This window comes from Arctopsyche grandis, chromosome 13 (assembly GCF_051622035.1).
Source record: "Arctopsyche grandis isolate Sample6627 chromosome 13, ASM5162203v2, whole genome shotgun sequence".
Lineage (NCBI taxonomy): Eukaryota > Metazoa > Arthropoda > Insecta > Trichoptera > Hydropsychidae > Arctopsyche > Arctopsyche grandis.
In genome coordinates, this window is record NC_135367.1 from 6,419,787 (window position 1) to 6,436,543 (window position 16,757).

The 16,757-nt window shown below is 32.4% G+C and overlaps 1 protein-coding gene across 1 annotated transcript in view; it reads right to left on the reverse strand.

The window, feature by feature from the left end:
* Window positions 1-16,757, reverse strand: part of LOC143921341 (uncharacterized) — a 658,293-nt gene that overhangs the window by 532,897 nt on the left and 108,639 nt on the right. The gene's annotated exons all lie outside the window — the stretch shown is intronic.

Genomic DNA, 16,757 nt, shown 5'->3' on the forward strand with positions numbered 1-16,757 from the left:
CCATTCGTGCTGTTGAATATTCATTCGTCAGACCGATACGATTAATAATTACATAATAAATTAATAAAGGGATCGTTGTAAATTCAAATCCATCCCACTTGGAAATCGCTTCTGTATTACAAAACGATACATCTCAATTTCGATTTAATCTTATCTCGCGAGCGTTCGCGCGATGGTTGACAAGAAGTATGCACACCATTAAATTGACAAATGCCGTGCGATAGAAGCAATTAAGAAATTACATTCGATTCAGCCATCTTCCCAGAAAGAGGGATAGAGATGGAGAGCAGAGCAAAAAAAAAGGTTGGCAACTGCACACGTTTAGCGCGAGATTGGCGATAGATAAACGATACTAGGCCGGATTTATTGCATCGATAAAAGAGTTCACACGATGCACCGCGCCGATCCGGAGACCTTTCCGGAACCCAAGCTCTGTCCACTTACCAGAATATTGCTCGGCCACTTTAATTTGGCCATCTGTCATGGCCAAATGAGAGCTGTCACGGTGTCACTCGCCAGAGACAGACTACGGGTGTGAAGATCAAAAAAAAAAATTATATTAAATTTTATTATAATAAAAAGCTTTCAACGGCTTTAAAAGGTATTTACGCAAGAGTACGATATCACATCAAATGAAACAGAAATATGTTTAATGCTTTGCCTTTCTGTTTCTTCATAGATAAATACTATATGTGTATGTGTGTATAATTTAGTAGCTTTCTGTTGTTTATATAATTCCTCTACTTTAGACCAATATAAATAGGATAAATTATTTTTAGATACATCCTATCATTCTATGGATAGAACTTATCAAAGCATTTTCGTTTAAATTTAACAGAATAATTTACACATAACAAAATCCTCAATAAACCAAATTAATTTAATATTATATAAATAAAGTTTCAACAAATAGATGCAATTACATAATTTTGCATAAAATAAATATGATTAACATACTTATGTTATATAAATTTTGACCAAATTGCAATCCTTAAACCAGTTAAAGAAGCTTTCAAAACGGGATTCGTTCATTCAGTACATGTCAGGCCGGATTATCGCTTAACAAATTTGTAACTACAGAAGCGTAATATCTGGCAAAAATTAAATTAAAAAAAACACACATGCACATCTCACTTTTGCAATTTTCACACGTCACTTGCAGTAGGAGATTTTTCCAAGAATGAAGATCGATCACAATACGAACGAATGTTGATTTGTAGAAAGTAGAAATGTATAAACGCGCAAACAATACGAAAATTGAACTCGAATTCGTCGAATCGTATTTCATTGTCCTTTATAAGGAATATAATAATGGAATGAATACGGGAATGTCATATATCATTCCATTGATCTGTTCGCTTTTAATTTAAATATGGTATCCCAACCACAAAATAGCGCGTAAATCACTGAACCACGTACCGAGTGTCTTTGTTTGCTGTTATCTTATTTTTATTTTCGGACCTTCTAGTCCATGCATAATAATTGATTTATATCGCAATTATTCAAATCAGCCTATGAACTGTCTCGGTTAATTTTAATACATTAATATAATACTTGTACAGAGCGGACAGACTGAAATAGATCACATCGAGTGATATACATACATACATACACATGTACGTATGAAAAAAAAGAGACGAAATTTATTTTTGACATCGACAACAAATTAATCTCACACTTCGATACCTACCAATTCATATAAATTATTTATAAAATTCATTCATTCATTGTTATTAACTTCAGCATTGAACATGGGCAAACTTTGCAAAGCGATTACGTATGGATCCGGGACTAAATTTACATTCGATTTCGACAATGACAGAGATAAGTGAGAAATTGAGTTATATCGTTTATATTGATTCGTTTAGGTCACCGTTTCTTAAATATTTTTTTCAGTCAAAAAAACCAAACTATCGACAGTATATCATAATAATATGACACGTGTAATATATAGATAGTATTTAAAACCAAAAAAAGTGCATTTTTTTCAATCGAAAATCAATTTACATTTCTACATGAATCATAAATAGATCTGTGCCACAATCGATGAAAAAATGTCAACTCTGTTGGAATGGAATGTTTTTCAATTTAAAAAAAAAACAAAATAGTATTGCATTTGATATTAATAACCATAAACAATGATATACAAACATATATGACCTGAAAAAATATGTATATGACATGAAAAAATCATCCATTATAATATAAATTTTTTAGAAATTGATATTTTAATAGTAAATAACTATGTAGATTAAGTAAATGTAAAACTTTGTTAACTACAGATTATCGGATACAGAACCCATTTTATCGAAAAGTGGATGACACCATTTGGAAAAGAACTTTTCAATTGTTTGCTTTTCTACTGATATAGAGGAAGACAATGAAGCAAACTTACGGGTAATTATTTAATAATTAAGAACAACAAATGAAAGAAGGTGCCAAATTTTATGAAAATTCAAAATAATTTAACAAAGATTTATTGCTGAAAGAAGATTGAAAAAATTCAGTCGGATAAATTATTTAAATAATGACATAAAACAGTCTGGATTTAAAATCACAAGCATGTCATAAGTTTGAATACTAAATCATTCACTATACACGTACCGTATACAGCACCGTTAATAAAATTACAAGTCAATAAAAATCTGATAAACTGCATAGGTCAACCCAATACCAATGGAAAAATACACATTATGCAAATGAGTCAATTAAGCAGACTTACTAAAGATGCATCGGACGTTTGCTAGCAATAGATTCGATTCACCTTTAAAGCTCGACAAGATTTAGCTGAGACGTTTCTTTCACTGCTCGAAAAAAAAATCAATATGATACATGGGATGATAATCGGAAGAGCTTTCTTCTTTTGAAACTGCAGCTTCGGCATTGTGCAAACTTTCACATAGCACAGCTTCGATGTATTGATCATACGCGAGTGAGTTATGCGTTTTGTTTCACTGTTATCGGTTGATTTATCGCCGACCACCGAATTCATTAGCAAAACCGTGACTGGAAAGGTAAAATCGACCTCTCCTCGAAGCCACAACCCATAGCTACCATAAATCTGCTGAGGGAACAATTAATATCACTATTAATCAGACCATCCGACCATCAATCTTAATTTAGCAACGGCACTCGCACTGTCAATTCAGAGCGAGGATGTTTCGAATGTGTGCAAAAAATCCTATATAAGGGATTCGCGAATGATATCTGCGATCTATTTTTTTTTATATGTACATAATATACCATACTAATGACGAAAATCGTGAAACTGTTACGGTCGTAATTTAAGAGCCGGCTCTCTAATGAAAGTCTTCGGTCAAACATCAAAGTGCACAACGAACGAAGAAATGCCCTATTCGAAGTCTAAAATTACCGTAATATATTCCTCCTTAAGCTATCGCATCGTGTCTTATACATATATATGCATGAGACGCGAACGTTTTGTGGGTGGTCTAAAACATATTTATGTTGACATTTGCCCGATAAATATCATAATATTATTGTTTTTAATGTTGCCTAGGCGCTAAAATATTCGCTAAACCGAAATAATTTAACTCGATCGTAAATTAGTCTGAGCAGAATCCGTTCTGTATTGTGTTGAGCTCATGAATAAAATTAGGCGTCAATCGATTATATGTAAAGCAGTGGGCACAAAATTTTATATAGATAATAGATTCCTGTTCTAACAGACTGACTGTACTCTCTACTCTAAGTGTAGTACGTGCTGTGATGAAATTAGAACACACATAATGCTACTTTTTAATTTTTATAATACCATCGTCAATGACATTGACCCTCAGGAATAAGAAAAATACAAAATTATTTAACCAGCAGCGTGAACTGGTGGTTAGCATATTATGATTCGAGCAGAATGTTCACGAGCTCCAGTCCCACTAGAGTCCTGCTGCTGGCCCAGACCTTGGTTTGAGGCTCCAGATCGATCGTTTCCTTTCAGTGTTTTCTAATTTTTCTGATTTTCATTTAAACGGTTCCTGTAAATTGGCATTTCCTTTCCAATCTCTCTTGCAAATCTCAAGCTATTCATCGTCTTGAGGTTCGTCAATTTTTATGATAAAATGCTGCAGAAATTCCTCCATAGATGTCACTCTGGATGATGTTCGCATGAATTCGCATTGTATAAAAATTCTTGTACATATTAACTATAATATATGTATATATATATATATATATATATATATATATATATATATATATATATATATATATATATATATATATATATATATATATATATATATATATATATATATATATATATATATATATGTATATATATATATATGTATATGTGTGTGTATTAGTACACTCGTAGCTTTGGAGCTATTTAGTTCAATTGAAATAATTATTGGATGAAAAAGTTGCATGATATTATTATTTCAAGAAAACTCTCAAAATTTTCATTTCAAAAAGATACCTATGTATAAACTATAGAAAGTTTTGTATTTATAAAACCATAAATATTGCTTTAAATTAATTCTAAGTATGAAAAAACATGAACTGAGATATTTTTTATAATAGACTACATTGAATCAAAATTCTCCTGTTTGGGATAGAACTATTTAATTACATAAATTAAAAAATAACGATGATATAATATAACTTACTGATAATCTACGTATTTATTTGCTGGCCAAATAAATCTAAGATATTTTTTATACACAGGTATGTACATATTTGCAACCGTCTTCAACTTGAAAGATTATGTTTACATGTGTAAAAGTATTATAATATATTACATTGCAATTTTATCAAAATGCAGCATAAATTGAAAGATTATTTTTTTTATTTATTCAACACGGTAGAAGAAACATAGATATATTAAGTGTTTTTTGTGACTTATTTCAAATGCTAATTGTGTTAAATTACCTAATACCAATTTCGCAAAACTCATTAATGTATTAAATGTCTGTAAGTTTTGATTTTTTGCATCACCACTGCAACATTTTCAATTCAGAAGACACCGAAGCTGTGAATTTCAAAACCGAACAACAAATTTTTTACCAATAAATTTTCAACATCGAAAAAATGCATAAATTCTAATTGTCATCGCGTACAATATTTCGTTTAAAATATTTTGATACACGTGTCTATGTATAGATAGATTCGGACGAATAGAGTCAACGTTGACTGTTGTGCAAAGCGGTTTTAGTTCAAATTGACTGACAGGCCGTGATCTCCTTGGATACCCGATGACAGCTCCGAGCACGAACTTTGATTTTGATTTGCCCCCATAGCAGATTATTGGGTCATAAATACTTTTAGAAATATTAATTGACATTCCATTTTTATTTATCATACCGTTTCGCAACACGCTCGGCCATCCATCCGAGATACGCCACGAATCCATATACATACATACATACATACATAAGTTCAACCACAATCCGACTTTTGTTGGGAAAAAACGATCCCTTTTTTCAAGCACACCGATTCGTTTCCACGACCGTGTGCCGGCTTAATTTAATCAACCCCGATGAAGACGTCACAATAAATCAAACCGAACTTCGTGAGTGAAAAAGTCGTGAATCAAAAATGACGGTCACGGGTGAGAGTGAATAGCAATAACAACAATAGAACAACGGTAACTAACTGAACTCTGGGTGATCTGTCGATTGTTCTATCCTTTTTGGCAAGTGGACCAACGCCTAAATGTCAGGGACGCACATAAACTCGCCGAGATCCTGTTTTGCAGACCCTCAAAATTCAATTTCCTAGCATCGAGAACTACATAGATAACGGCATCGGTAAAATGAACATCCGGGAAAATTTGGACGTGTTGCTTAACGAAACGAAAAAAAACAAACAAGTGCATTGTAAAGAGAACGTGTACTGCAAAATCAAACCAATACAACGCGCTTATAAAATAGATGATAAAATCATAATTTGCCGCGTTTCGAAACAGAGTTCAAGCAAAATAGTTAGCTTTGACCCCAAAAATGCATCAGTGAAATAAGGTAAGATAATTGGTGTTCCTATTATGATTTTGAGTCACCGCACCTTTCAGATTGGCATGATAATGAACGCTCCGACATATTAATCGAATTCTTTTGCATATACTGTATTTATTTACAAAAATAATAATCAAAAAACCAACAATCTTAAGATCGTGACTCAAAAATATTCTATTTACAATACACATTTTAGCGAGATTAAAAATCTTTAACTAGGAATTGCACTCGAAAGACTATAAATTCAAGCGGTTAAACAAACGTTTGAATATTGGAAGGTTGGCACTTTATCTTGGCAAAGTACATATACTTGCACAATGTGGTGATAAATCGTTAGAAATTGCCAGTATTATATAGTAACACTTTATAGGAAACTTTTGCACTAGCTTCCCTTATCATTCACATTAGACAGAAAGGAAAATGCGATTCGAATTATGTGATTAAAATATAAATATACACAAAGAAGACATTATACCATCGCGTGCGTATAAAAATGTAATATTTTAATTAATTAATTTTTTTTTCGATATTATATTGTAGTACGTCATGGATAATTTAGATCATCTATCGGCATGGCAAATTTATTACAAACAAAACACTATAAATTAACAGTTTATAAATATTCATAAGTATGTGTTTAATGATTTAAAAGTGTGATCATTACGAAAATTAATAATCATATTTTTCATCGGATTATTTTTTTTTGCAAACATTAAATACAATATTTTGGCCGGACGAAAATATAAAATCATCAATAATATTAAAAAAAAAAGACTTTTAACATTTAAAACGATTAAAAAAATGCCGCAACGGCTTATACAATTTAATTATTTAACGGTGTCAAGCTTAATGTTGACTTCAAATTTTCAAGCGATAAATCAAAATTAGCATGATACACGAAAAGTCTTTCGTCTTAGAGAAAAAACGTTTTTCGCCAACAAAACAAGATTATAGTACACGCCGCAAATACACCTTCATTTGACCTTCACAATATGGAGAAAACGTATGATTTTCTACAAAAAAAAAAAAAAAGAATGTGTGAGCATAAATCACAGCAGATGATCGATACAACCTTCAACTTTCATACAATCGATTCTTGTATTAATATATTTTAATTCGACTGATCATTACCCGATTAAGAAACAATTTGTAACGTGCAAAAAATACACAATACACATTTACTTATTCGCCTATATACATAAATACGAACAAAATAAAAAGGATTATTATAATTTAGACAATTTCGATCGATCAATTCGTGATGGTGGGATTTCGTTTAAAATTGTGTTTCGAGTCGCCAGTAATTTATTGATTTGAATGTACAAGTTTTTGAAAAATGCATAATGCCTTCCGGGATCTTTAATTTTGTTTTTTATTATCAAATTTTACCGAATTTCAACACTAAACGGTGGCTCGTGTGAAATCGCGTCGATTAGTTTGTGTCGTCGACGCAACAAAATATGCGAAGAAGCAAAATTTCGACAGTTTTATCTCATCTAAATGAACGCATACTAATTGACAACGATTTCTGACAAGATTTCTACATTATAAAGTAATTAAATACCTAATTGATACGCATTTCGCCATTGTTTTTCTTTTTTTTTCGGCAATATGAAACATTACATAGATAAACAAACACGAAACTGCGAATGACAATACCCGACAAGAATTCACCGACAGAATATATAATTAATGAAACAATTAATCATTGAAAGTGGACATATAAGCAACCGTTGTACAATGATCCGTGGAACGAGTCGTTAAATTTTATTTAATTTATTTAAAAAAATTGACAAAAAAGCTCAAATCGCACGAGTCGCCGTTTCACATAAATTATACACTTCGACAATGCGAAGCTTTATATTATTATTATTATAGACATTCGATATTATATATTCTATCAACACTTATTTCAAGCCGTTATTTATTTGCTTAAGATCGATTTTCACCGAATTTAAATTATTAGATTATATTTATAGACACGTCTAATTTATACGCAAACGATCGAATAACCGTGAAAATCGAACATTATTTTTGAAAGCAAAGCTCCTACGAGCGCTTTATTCGATATCTATTAATTGTTCTGAATTAAATCTGTTATTTTTTTATGCTCAATAAACACACCATAATATATGTTATTTACAGGAACAACATATAAATTGTGATAGCTTTCATCGAAGGTACATACAAACATATGCAAATTTTCCGTAAAAAATCTTGTCGAAATTCGACGACACACCAAAACAAAATAATTCAGAACACAATACACATCTTATATACAAAATATATGAGATTAAATTAGCATTACGTCGATTATGTTGTGAGAAAAACACCCTAAATTTATTTTAAACACAATTTATTCCGATTTAATTGACAGACTTTATCGATTTCCCATTTCGAGTAAAGTGATCATTCACGCACTTCTTTGATCGCTTATTTTGGCCGCTGTTTTTTTTTTATATCTCATTTCAGTCAATATAATTTTTTTCTGAAGGAAGCATTCAACAGCGACATTGGGCGTGGTTCGATTTATGCTCGAGCTTCGGTCCACTATCATTTCATCATTTTTTTACGATCAGAATCCAAATTAACACGCCGAATTATAATATTTGATACCATTAAGGAGACCGGTCCAAGAGCGCACTCCGATTCTACACGCGCGAAAAAAATCCATATGCACGCGTACAATTTAATTTCGCGTTGATCGATCGTTTTAATTGCCAATAAGCAAATAAATAAATAATTATATTATAATACGGTGGACCTCTACGTACGTAGAGCTCGATCTTCGTGTCAGATACGGCCCCGTGCACAATCGGCTTAACGATCGCTTAATGGATCAAAAGTGTGCTTTTTTTCCCTCGTTGTCTTTTTTAGTCGTCTCCTAAGATAAATTTATCTAGGCGTCTTGGTCTCTGTGAAACAATCAACTTTTGCTAGCCTTGGGATCGCGCAGATTGATTTATGTATAAGGATGTTTGTAGTAATCGGCGGGGCTAATTTAAATTTGGTTAGTGGACACAAGGTCGTTCGATGTGGATGTCGTAATGTCGTAACAACCCACCGGCCATTAGTGACCATTATTGACCATCGAGACATGTGTAATAATGACCCCTAATTCGTACACTAATAAAATTGTAGCACGGCTGAACGTCTCACCATTTTATTGACCACCAATAAACTGTGCCGAAAAAAAATGCATGCAATGTTCGCGCGACTTTCTTCGCCTACGAACAAGCTGTAAATGTATGTATTCCAATCGAGAGTGTCTTTATAAATAATCGTATGTATTATGCATATGCATATGTATAATAGTATCATATAACTTTAATGCAAATGTATATGTACATATATATTTTTTTCAAATTTGTATCACCTCCCAAAAATTGAATGATGCCAGTAAGCAATGAAAATACTATTATATAATGTTAGTCATTCAAATAAATAAAATAATACATTAGCACCAATTTGCGGTAAATAAATATATTGCTATTAGTTAGCAGTGAACAGAAGTACCATTATTTAGATCGTCCACTTTAAAGAGCTTTTAGAAAAAAGTTAAATTTATGAATCATATTTATTTATAAGAATTGTGAATAGTTTTTTGGGTTTTTTTATTATCCTTAACATATATACATATGTATAATAACATTAAAGTAAGATAATTGTAAATAAATTATGTGTAAAATATATAATGATCACTGGATCAGTAGCTATTACATAGAATAGACCTAAGATATGTATATTGAGAACATAATTTATGAACAAAAGCAGATCAGACGTACCATTGAGGGCACAAAATATGCTCCGTAATATCATAACATCCCTTTTACTTGTGATAAATAATAAAATAAACAACAAAAAGATTCTACTTTGAGCTTGAAAGTCAATATATACATATGTATGTATGTATGAATAGTAGAAATGCAGAAGTTAATCTGTTTGGAATCATCGATGGACCTGTAGAAAACCTTTGCCGTATCAAGGGAACGTTAAATAAAAAAAATCATTGATTTTAAACAATGTCCAACCAATCGATTTATCTCAACAAAAATTTCGAAAAAGTAGGTTTTTTTCATATATCTCTTTTTCTAGAAAAGTTTTGATTTATTTAAAAATAATTAACATTCAATATTCACCTATTGAAGTTTATTTAGTTCAATCACGATTAGTTTAGTCTAATTAATGAGAATTCAAAGCCGCTGTTCAAACGGCAAACACCTTCTGAAGAAGACAGAGTTGAATATAACATAAATTTGAGAATGTCGAAGATGATCATATATGTAAATAGCACCGTCTCGACATTTAAACCAGATTTATATAATTGGCAAACTCCCTCAGAATCAATCTGTATCTCACATACATATAATCATGCAAATCTTGCCAACAGCAATAGACATACTCATAGTCAACGAGAAGATCGATCTTTTTTTAACATTTCAACTGGAATTTAAACCCACGACCTCTTAATTAGCAAGCGAACGCAATAACCATTTACCTAAGCAGTAACCAATGACTTAATCAACTCATTAAACCTATTTAATTACCCAATAATATGCTGTACATTAACATTAGAATAATAAAATACTAGGATTACTAACATTTAATTAAATTAAATGTTAAACTAGAAAATGATCAGTAGATCAGTAGCGATTAAAATATAAAGATGTATTGTGAACATAATTTCGTAATAATAAAAAGCATTTAAAAATCAAAAATGAGAAAAAATTAATTATTTATTGAATTATTTATTGAACATCTTCGTGCTTAGAAAGTCACCATAAATTATTTCATTTCATTGTAGTTTCTCATACATATGTACAATTATTAAACACGCAGTTTGAAGTATTCTATTCAATTAAAATGGCCATTCTTGAATAACCACTATACCCAGTGGTGTAGTCGGGCCAGATTTTGTATTCCAAATATTGTGAGCAGACTCTCGTTCTAACACTCGATGACCACAATCGAATAGTAATCTGAGCACATTCAAAACTTAAAAGACGTACAATGAACTTTATTGGATTTTTTTTTATCTAAAACCACCCATAACTTCGAAAGAAAACATTATTTGAACTATTGACCATACCCACAGATTAAATGAGGGGACTCGGCTTAAATGAAAATCGGGGGGGGGGGGGGTCATGAAAATTATACACCGACCTGGTTCTTTTTTATTTAGCACTACACCACTGTATACCTACATATATAAAATATTCGATACATTTTCTAGGTCAGTAGCTAGTCAATTTGACTTTTGATTTGTGTATAAAATATAAGTATGTATACATATATATATGTAAATATATTGATAAAAAAGTAATCAAGTATGTATGTACGAACAAAAAATCATATTATCGATCAATATACGGCATTTGCTAGACATAATCATTACATTATACAATATCAAATAGATAAACAGATAGACAGCCATTTAGACAAAACACTAGCGGGCGAGCGGAATTATCTTCATCAGCCTCCACAATTAAAAAGGCGAATAAATCAAACGAAACCGCAGATGCAAATTGCGATTAGCGACGTGCAAATGCGCCAGTACTTTAACACCGCGGCGATAATTTGCACCGTCCGTCCGTGCAAATTTTCACTAAGAGCAATTTGCATTCGTTTAAGACAACAAGTTGTCCAATTAAAGGCATTATTGGTTTATCTGCGAGCCCGACTACTTGCGAAACCAGCTTCGATCTCTCGGGGTCTCTCAAAACAAAGAGCGACCGGGCTCCGCGTCCGATTAGGCACTAAGTGGTTAACTACGATCGTTGCCTGGCGCAACTTCAACTATCGACGGTCAATTTCCGAACAATCAAACGTGCCCATAATGACACTTTGCCCACGACAAATATTCAGATTACAATAACTACCGACTCGACCCGCCTAGATGCAATAGAAAGAATCGTTTTTATCCGACGGAACAAAAAGTCTTTGGGTTTTTTGCGAGGTCACTATTTTTTACGCCGAGATCTATGAATTCCTCATTTCTAGTCGTGTCTTCATTTTTGTGTTTTGTTATTTTTTTTTGTAGATATATATGTATGTATATACCAATACACACTTTATCTTTTTGTTAATGGTTGCGAAATTCTTGATCTCGTATTGTGGGCTGCGAGTGTGTGTATAAAAAGTTTATTGGATATAGGAAAATTTGACGGAATGCAACTTAACAGTCATTTATGAACCATAAAAACGGTATATAATTCAAAAAATTCCCACATAAATAAATGGCGTGATTGTGATCAAACACTATTTTTTATATCGCAATTATATATAAATGATTTTTTATATACCGAGACAATTAAAATAATAGAGTGACATTTAGTATCAATGAGAAATATTTTGACGTATGTATATTTATGAAAATACGTGACTACATATGTATGTACATACATATTAAAATATTTATGAAAAGTTATAATCTTAAGTTTTTTTTCATGGCTGTGGAGTCGGAGCATATCAATCGGAGCTGGAGTCGGAGTCGGAGTCGTAAAAAATCAACCAACTACGGTATATGTCAACTAGAATCTCCAATTTTATTCAAGTAAATTTACTTATAAATTTAAAAGTTTAATAATTTCTTTATAAAAATCATGATTTTTAATAAAATCGTTGAATTCCACGTATTATTGATATGTGGTGGCCAAATCCGATTGTTTCCTCCGTCTCATACTTTTTTTATCCTTATTTTTTTTCGTTTCAAATTAAAATTGTGTTACATCTCAATTTTTGAAATTCCTTTATTTTTTTGTATTTGGAATATCGCTTTTATTTTCATTACTGATAATTTTATACGTTGGCGAGAAAATTCGATCTTAATTCGAAAAATCGTTCAATTTGGAGTCGGAGTAGGTAAATTTTGAAACATTTCCACTGCCCTGGTATTTTCTTAAATAGAAAAAAAATTGTTGATTTTTTTAATTGAATCATTGAATCTTTCTAAAAAATAATAATAAGTTTTCCTAGTGACTTGTAGTCAGTTTCCAATATTGCGCAAAAGTTATTCTAAAAAAAAAGATATGAAATTTTAGTGAACAGATTAAATCTCACATGGCAATCGCTCCTACGAACATCGCTTTCACAAACATCGTCCACAAGGAACACCGGTCACACGAAAATTGGTCCCACCGAACATTACGCACATATAAATTACTTAAATAGAAATCCAATTTGACGTGTGTAACATGTGAAGCTGTGTGTGACATGTCATCATGTCGATCCGACAGCTAGCCGCTACAGTTATTCAAAAGAAATCCTAAACTAGGTCAAACGTAGTTCTACGTTCGAATCAACTTCGGCCCCGATTAAAAAAAAATTAAATAAATTTTAATAATGAATCGTGACTTTTGATTTAAATACACTCATGCCCAGCATCACAAAAAAATAATACTACTATGTACCATCTTTACTATATAAGGAAAGCGTTTCGAAACCGCTGTGGGAACATTCGAATCCCGATATAACACTAATCGCAATAATGATAGATCGCTCTTTGATTCGATTCGCCTATCTAGATTTTAGCAGTGTTAAAACCATTTAATGGAACGCGTTAGCTCGACGATAAATTTGAACGGAGAGAACTGACCTAACGCTCGCGACTGCCACGTCGGATTTCGCTTCAGCTGCCAAAATATGGCAACGATAATGTGAATTTTATTGCAAAATTTAATCTATCGGCGAGACGTCTCATTGTTACGTTTGTAAAATATTTTTTGGCGGAAAATCGTGATGATTCCAATGCGAAAAACGCGATCCCACGATTTCACACGCAGAAACGCCGATCTATTCATTCACCTTGAATCGATAGATAATTCTTGAAATATTAACACAACAAAAAATTGTAACAGATTAGAAACTAAATGCTTAACCCATAAACGATTCAATATATTCCGTCTCTCAATATATGTATGTATAATAATAATACAGGTGGAACTACGCCAATTAGATCCACGGATGATAAATTGCTTATTCTGCAAATCGCTTGATATTTTTTTTTTGGAATACGTATTGATTTTCAGATTTTGTATTATAACCAATAATAATAATTAACTAATATGCGAGTTTCTTATAAAAAAGGCTGTGAAAATTTGGCTACATTTAATTTTGCGACTTTTGACAGGGAAGGGAAAAAACATGCGATTCCAATTTGTTAGCTACGATTTTCTGATCAATAGAAATAGCATATTTTTATTAGCTTCGCACATGCAAAAGGTTACTGCCAATATGTATACATATGTATAATGAAATATAAAAATAAAATTTCTTAAATAGACAACAGATACACATACACATATGTACTTCCATCCCTCGTTTTACTTTTTTTTGTAAATTTGTTCGAAAATTTAAATTCTCTATATTTTATTTTACATAGATATATACCAGGAAGCCTTATAACTAGACCCCAATGCACCTTCATAGACAATTGATTATAAATTCAGATTCAAATAGTCCGATCGAAGAGCTCCCATACCAAATCACTTGAGCAATGGCGGACTGGGCCGGAATGTTTGATCGATTTCAATTTTCAATTAAGGACCATCGATAAGAACCTAAAAGAGTTTTGGTTGGATTTCGTGTTCTGGTTTGAAGAGGTTCCATATAAAATGTGTTTAAAAATAAATAAAAATATAATACTGCAAAGCTGGTATGGTATCCTCATTTCTTGGAAGAGTCTTTTTGTATAATTTCATCCACTGAATAACTCAACTAATATCATATTATATAATGTAAATTATCATTTAAAGCCATTCAGCATTCACTGCTGAATGAAAGCCTCTCGTTTTTCATTCGTCTCAGTTTTAAGCAACTCTCATCCATCTCACCCCACACATTTTACTAATTTGGTCCACCCCTTTTATGTAGTCTTGCAGTCCATGCCCTCTTATATTCTCTCGGGTACAATTCCAGCACTTACATATTTAATCCATTATTTTACCTACGTGACCCACCCATTGCCATTCCATCGCTTCACTCTCTATAAACTACCCTTGTCATACTTCTCAGCCACGTATTGTTATCACTTTTATTTATGCCGAACATACGGCGTTCTATACCTTTTTGAACGCATTAGACTTTGTGCATCATTTTGACTTTCAATGCTCAAGTTTCACATCCATACGTCATCACTGGCAATACATGCTGATCAAAGATATTTTTGTTCGGGCATTTTTTTATATATGTACATATGTGTGTATGTAATAAAAACTGCTTTAATTCGCCTAAATGCCCTTCATCCTAATTTCACACATTTGTAAATTTTCTGTTCTTTGCTTCCGGACATTTCTATAATTTGTTTTATCGTGTAATGAAGTACTATCGTACCTTAGTTTGGCTCCATCTGCTTTAATTTTTATAATGGATACATACTTTTATATATGTATATTATATCATCATCATCATCTACAGCTGCTCACCATTCACTGCTGTATGAAAGTCTCTCGGGTACCATTCTAGCACTTCTTTTGTCCACCTTTCGTCCAGTTTTCTAACCACGTGGCTCACCCATTGTCACTTCAATCTCTTTACTCTATCCACTATGTCCACCACCCTTGCCATACTTCTCACCCACGTGTTCCGTTTCCTGTCTTTCCTCGTTAAGCCAAACACACAGCATTCCATACTTATTTGAGTGCATTGGACTTTTTATAGCATCTTGGCGTTCGATGTCCAAGTCTTACATCCATACGTCATCACTGGCAAAATGCATTGCTCGAACATCTTTTTATTCAGGCAGAGTGGCATTTTTGATTTAAAAACAACATTCATTCGTCCAAATACACTCTATTATCATTTCAAAACGTCTCTTTATCTACGTTCATTTTTAATTCTACTTTCCCTGTCCAGCTGTGTTAGTCTGTTAAGTAGGTCAGCTGGATCGCAAACTATTAAGCCGAATATGATTCAAGAAACGACCGTTGATTTTTACTCCTGCTTTGCCCCATTCCAAGTTACTGAAAACTCCCTCAAGTACCGCATTGGATAGCTTGGGCGAGATGGTGTCTTCTTGCCTTACTCCTTTTCCTATGCCAAATCTATGTACATACATATATTATATATGAATGAATGTTAAATAGTAATCTTTCCGACCACTAAAAATACTGAAATCAACGATTTGAAAGCCCTGTCTGGTAAGCCATTGTACTTCCCGGTGTGCGCCTTTTATTTTTACTGTCAATCTGAGCCGTTTTGATAATGACTAACAATATTCGATAATTGACTAATTTTTCAATATCCACGCCGGCTTCCTTCAAGTCAATCAAGCAATTACCTAAATATACTGACAATATTTTTTATTGATCGAACGTCATTAATATCTCGATCCAAACGTACCTACGCCAGTTTCGACAAACCGAACCGTACACTATTACCATGTAATTGTGCATGCAATTGATTGTAAATAACACTCGTCCGAATTATCGACATAATTATATGGATTTCGAAGATTTGATTTATGCGATGCGTTTTTTAACGCCATAAATCGTTTCAATATTGCACATACCACACGTGTACATACAAAATATACCTACATATGTATCTTGGACGTTATTAATTTCGCGTTTTTCATCAAATTGCCGAGCAATTTTCTTATTAGTCAGGAAAAAATTCCGAGCGATGTTGCGATTGATTTATTTGCACCTAGTGTGTATGAATGTATGTATGTGTAATTTGTAAATACATGTGTATCTATGTACATACACATTTGCATATGTAGTGGGATGGGGCACTTCAGCTCGTTAACGTTGTCTTTGCGGGAAAATTGTTAATTAAAACTTTCTTTGT